This window comes from Arachis stenosperma, chromosome 2 (genome assembly GCF_014773155.1).
Source record: "Arachis stenosperma cultivar V10309 chromosome 2, arast.V10309.gnm1.PFL2, whole genome shotgun sequence".
Classification (NCBI taxonomy): domain Eukaryota; kingdom Viridiplantae; phylum Streptophyta; class Magnoliopsida; order Fabales; family Fabaceae; genus Arachis; species Arachis stenosperma.
Genome location: NC_080378.1, coordinates 111,046,944 through 111,052,943, shown reverse-complemented (window position 1 = coordinate 111,052,943; position 6,000 = coordinate 111,046,944).

Here is a 6,000-nt window from a genome sequence, read left to right as displayed (position 1 = left end):
ATCTCTTGGATTCCTTAATCAGAATCTTCGTGGTATAAGCTAGAATTGATGGCGGCATTCAAGAGAATCCGGAAGGTCTAAACCTTGTCTGTGGTATTCTGAGTAGGATTCAAGGATTGAATGACTGTGACGAGCTTCAAACTCCTGAAGGCTGGGCGTTAGTGACAGACGCAAAAGGATCACTGGATTCTATTCAAACCTGATTGAGAACTGACAGATGATTAGCCGTGCTGTGACAGAGTGCATTGAACATTTTCACTGAGAGGATGGGAGGTAGCCATTGACAACAGTGAAACCCTACATACAGCTTGCCATGGAAGGAGCCTTGTGTGCATGAAGAAGACAGTAGGAAAGCAGAGATTTAGAAGATAGAGCATCTCCAAAACCTCAGCCTGTCCTCCATTACTGCAAAATAAGTACTTATTTCATGTTCTTTTACTTTTCACAATCAAACCTGATAATTATTGATATCCTGACTAAGAGTTACAAGATAACCATAGCTTGCTTCAAGCCGACAATCTCCGTGGGATCGACCCTTATTCACGTAAGGTATTACTTGGACGACCCAGTGTACTTGCTGGTTAGTTGTGCGGGATTGCAAAAGTGTGATTGCAATTTCGTGCACCATTAAACCGACCCAGATATGTCTCCAACTTGCTGATGGCTCCATTAAATACCCATCAGGCGTGATTGAAGACATGATTGTCAGGGTTGGGCCATTCGCCTTTCCCACTGACTTTGTAGTGCTGGAAATGGAGGAGCACAAGAGTGCTACTCTCATTCTAGGAAGACCTTTCCTAGCAACTGGATGAACTCTCATTGATGTCCAAAAGGGGGAAGTAACCCTGAGAGTCAATGAGGATGAGTTTAAGTTGAATGATGTCAAGGCCATGCAGCATCCAAACACACCAAAAGACTACATGAAAGTTGATCTTATTGACTCTCTGGTGGAGGAGATCAACATGGCTGAGAGTCTCGAATCAGAGCTGGAAGACATCTTTAAAGATGTTCCGCCTGATCTAGAGGATTCAGAGGAATTGAAAGAGCCTCTGAAATTTCCTCAGGAAGAGGAAAAACCTCCTAAACCCGAGCTCAAACCATTACCACCATCCCTGAAATATGCATTTCTGGGAGAAGGTGACACTTTTCCAGTGATCATAAGCTCTGCTTTAAATCCACAGGAAGAGGAAGCACTAATTCAAGTGCTAAGGACACACAAGACAGCTCTTGGGTGGTCCATAGGTGACCTTAAGGGCATAAGCCCAGCTAGATGCATGCACAAGATCTTATTGGAGGACAATGCTAAGCCAGTGGTTCAACCACAGAGGCGGCTAAATCCAACCATGAAGGAAGTGGTGCAGAAAGAGGTCACCAAATTACTGGAGGCTGGGATTATTTATCCTATTTCTGATAGCCCCTGGGTGAGCCCTGTCCAAGTTGTCCCCAAAAAAGGAGGCATGACAGTGGTTCATAATGAAAAAATGAACTGGTTCCTACAAGAACAGTTACAGGGTGGCGCATGTGTATTGACTACAGAAGGCTCAATACAGCCACCAGAAAGGATCATTTTCCTTTACCATTCATAGACCAGATGCTAGAAAGACTAGCAGGTCATGATTATTACTGCTTTTTGGATGGCTATTCAGGCTACAACCAAATTGTAGTAGATCCCCAAGATCAAGAGAAAACAGTATTCACATGTCCATCTGGAGTGTTTGCTTACAGAAGGATGCCATTTGGGCTGTGTAATGCACCTGCAACCTTTCAGAGATGCATGCTCTCTATTTTCTCTGATATGGTGGAAAAATTTCTGGAAGTCTTCATGGATGACTTCTCAGTATATGGAGACTCATTCAGCTCCTGTCTTGATCACCTGACATTGGTCCTGAAAAGATGCTAAGAGACCAACCTGGTTTTAAACTGGGAAAAATGTCACTTTATGGTGACTGAAGGGATTGTCCTTGGGCATAAAATTTCGAACAAGGGAATAGAGGTGGATCAAGCTAAGGTAGATGTAATTGAAAAATTACCACCACCTACCAATGTTAAGGCAATCAGAAGCTTTCTGGGGCATGCAGGATTCTATAGGAGGTTTATAAAGGATTTTTCAAAAATTACAAAACCTTTGAGCAATCTGCTAGCTGCTGACACGCCATTTGTGTTTGACACAGAGTGTCTATAGGCGTTTGAAACTCTGAAAGCTAAGCTGGTCACAGCACCAGTTATTTTTGCACCAGACTAGACATTACCATTTGAACTAATATGTGATGCCAGTGACCATGCCATTGGTGCAGTACTGGGACAGAGGCATAACAAGCTTCTGTATGTCATTTATTATGCTAGCCGCGTTTTAAATGATGCCTAGAAAAATTACACAACCACAGAAAAAGAATTGCTTGCGGTGGTTTATGCCATTGACAAGTTTAGATCATACTTAATAGGATCAAAAGTGATTGTGTATACTGACCATGCTGCTCTTAAATATCTACTCACAAAGCAGGATTCAAAACCCAGGCTCATCAGATGGGTGTTGCTTCTGCAAGAGTTTGATATAGAAATAAGAGACAGAAAAGGGACAGAGAACCAAGTGGCTGATCATCTGTCCCGGATAGAGCCAGTAGAAGGGACGTCCCTCCCCTCTCTTGAGATCTCTGAGACGTTTCCGGATGAGCATTTATTTGCCATTCAGGAAACACCATGGTTTGCCGATATTGCAAACTATAAAGCTGCAAGGTTCATACCCAAGGAGTACAACAGGATACAAAAGAAGAAATTAATTACTGATGCAAAGTACTACTTGTGGGATGAACCCTATCTCTTTAAGAGATGTGCAGACGGAATAATCCGTAGGTGTGTGCCTAGAGAAGAAGCACAGAGGATCTTATGGCATTGCCATGGATCACAATATGGAGGCCATTTCGGAGGTGAGCGAACAGCCACCAAGGTCCTCCAATGTGGCTTCTACTGGCCTACACTCTATAGAGATTCTCGAGAGTTTGTACGTAACTGTGACAGTTGCCAAAGAGCTGGTAATCTGCCTCATGGTTACGCCATGCCTCAACAAGGAATCTTGGAGATTGAGTTGTTTGACGTATGGGGAATTGACTTCATGGGACCTTTCCCACCATCATACTCAAACACTTATATTCTGGTGGCAGTTGACTATGTATCAAAATGGGTAGAGGCCATTGCCACACCCACCAATGATACTAAAACAGTGCTGAAGTTCCTCCAGAAACATATCTTCAGCAGGTTTGGTGTCCCTAGAGTACTAATCAGTGATGGGGGCACTCACTTCTGCAACAAACAGCTTTACTCTGCCATGGTCCGGTATGGGATTCGCCACAAGGTGGCGACTCCATATCATCCACAAACAAATGGGCAAGCTGAAGTCTCTAACAGAGAACTAAAAAGAATCCTGGAACGGACTGTAAGTACCCGTAGAAAGGATTGGGCAAGAAGCTTGGATGATGCTCTGTGGGCTTACAGAACAGCATTCAAGACTCCTATAGGGACCTCTCCATACCAGCTTGTGTATGGTAAGGCCTGTCATTTGCCCGTGGAACTGGAACATAAGGCCTACTGGGCAACCAGATTCCTAAACTTTGATGCCAAATTAGCTGGAGAAAAAAGATTGCTCCAGCTAAATGAGCTAGAGGAATTCAGATTCACTGCTTTCGAAAATGCCAAGCTTTATAAAGAGAAATCAAAAAGGTGGCATGACAGAAAGCTGTCATCTAGAGTCTTTGAACCAGGACAAAAGGTTCTGTTGTTTAACTCTAGGCTCAGGCTATTCCCCGGGAAACTGAAGTCCCGGTGGAGGGGACCATATGTGATTACAAGTGTATCACCATATGGTTATGTGGAGCTTCAAGATATTGATTCTGATAAGAAGTTCATTGTTAATGGACAGAGAATCAAGCACTATCTTGAAGGCAATGTTGAGCAAGAGTGCTCAAGGCTGAAGCTAGATTAAAAGCTCAGCAAGGTCCAGCTAAAGACAATAAAGAAGCGCTTGCTGGGAGGCAACCCAGCCATTGGCAAAACTTTTTCTGTTATTTTACCCTATTCTTGATTTTATTTATTTATTTTTAAAGCATATAAGTTCAATGTTAATAAGGTAAAGAGTCAATTGCATAGGTTCACAGGGTTACAGAAGGATTCAGCACACAAAATAGAAAAAAAGAGCTCACTGGCAAGAAAACGCCAGTAAGAGGCACAATTGGGCGTTCAACGCCCAAAAGAAGCATCCACTGGGCGTTGAACGCCAGTAAGGATAGCCATCTAGGCGTTAAATGGCAGAAAGAAGCATCTTCTGGGCGTTGAACGCCAGAAAGAAGCACCTTCTGGGTGTTTAACGCCAGATTTACAGCATCCTGGGCGTTCAGAAAAATGCCCAGTGATAAAGGAGTTCCGGCGTTCAACGCCAGAAAGAAGCAACAGCTGGGCGTTGAACGCCCAGGAGAAGCAGCATTTGGGTGTTAAACGCCCAAAACATGCAGCATTTGGGCGTTTAACGCCAGGATGGTGGGGAGGGGGTAAATTCGTTTTTACTTCACAATTTTTATTTTAATTTTAATTTTCATGTTTTAAATCATGATTTCTTGCATAAACATGTTACAAACTCTCAATTCCAAAAATCTTTTAACCCTAATATCTAAAAACCCTAATTTCTAAAAACACTACTTCAAAAATATCAAATGTATCTTAATCCATAAACACAAATCCTTTTTTTCAATCCAATCCAACTCTATTTCAAATTTTCCAAAACAAATCTATCTCTTTTCCGTCTAAAATCTTTTCAACTCATCAATATCTTTTTCAAATCTCTACATTATCTTTTTTAAAATCCAGATTTATCTTTTTCAAATATCTTTCATATCTTTTCAATTTTAAATCACATCTTTTTATATCATACGTATCTTTTTCAAATCACTTTTTCTATCATATCTTTTTCAAATAATTTTCGAAACCCACCCCCTACCCCTTAAATATTGGTTCGGCCTCTCCCCCTCTCCTTCACAAGCGGTGCCTAGCTCTCCTTCTATCCCTCTCCTTTCTTTTCTTTTGCTTGAGGACAAGCAAACCTCTAAGTTTGGTGTGTTTATCCGTGATCACTAAACCATACCCACTAAGATCATGGCTCCTAAAGGAAAACAACCCACTCCAAGAGGCAAGAAAGAGAGTATTCCAAAACCACTTTGGAATCAAGGGAAGTTCTTAACCAAAGAACATTCAGACCATTACTACAAAATAATGGGTCTAAGATCAGTGATCCCAGAAGTCAAGTTTGATCTGAAAGAAGATGAATATCTGGAGATCCAAGAGCAGATTCGAAACAGGAACTGGGAAATCCTAGCTAATCCTGAAACAAAAGTGGGAAGGAATCTGGTTCAGGAATTCTAGGCTAATCTGTGGCAAACAGACAGGCAGAGAATATCTGAAACTGCCCTCTATAACTATCAGACCTTGGTCAGAGGAAAGATTGTTCACATCCACCCTGACAAAATCAGGGAGATCTTTAAGCTACCTCAGCTGAAAGATGACCCAGACCCCTTCAATAGGAGAATGATGAGAACAAACAAGGGCCTGGACAAGATTCTAGAGGATATATGCATCCCTGGAGCCAGGTGGACCACTAGCAGCAAGGGTGTTCCAAATCAACTCAAGAGAGAAGATCTCAAACCAGTTGCCAGAGGATGGCTGGACTTCATTGGGCGTTCTATATTGCCCACTAGCAACCGTTCTGAAGTCACAGTTAAAAGAGCAGTAATGATCTATTGCATTATGTTGGGAAAAGAAGTGGAAGTTCATTAACTGATTTCATGTGAACTTTACAAAATTGCAAACAAGAACTCTAAAGATGCCAGGTTGGCTTATCCAAGCTTAATCTCTATGCTTTGCAAAGATTCTGGAGTGAAGATGGGAATAACAGAGTATATCTCAGTTGAGCAACCAATCACTAAAACCACAATGGAAAAACAACAAGTGCAGGATGAC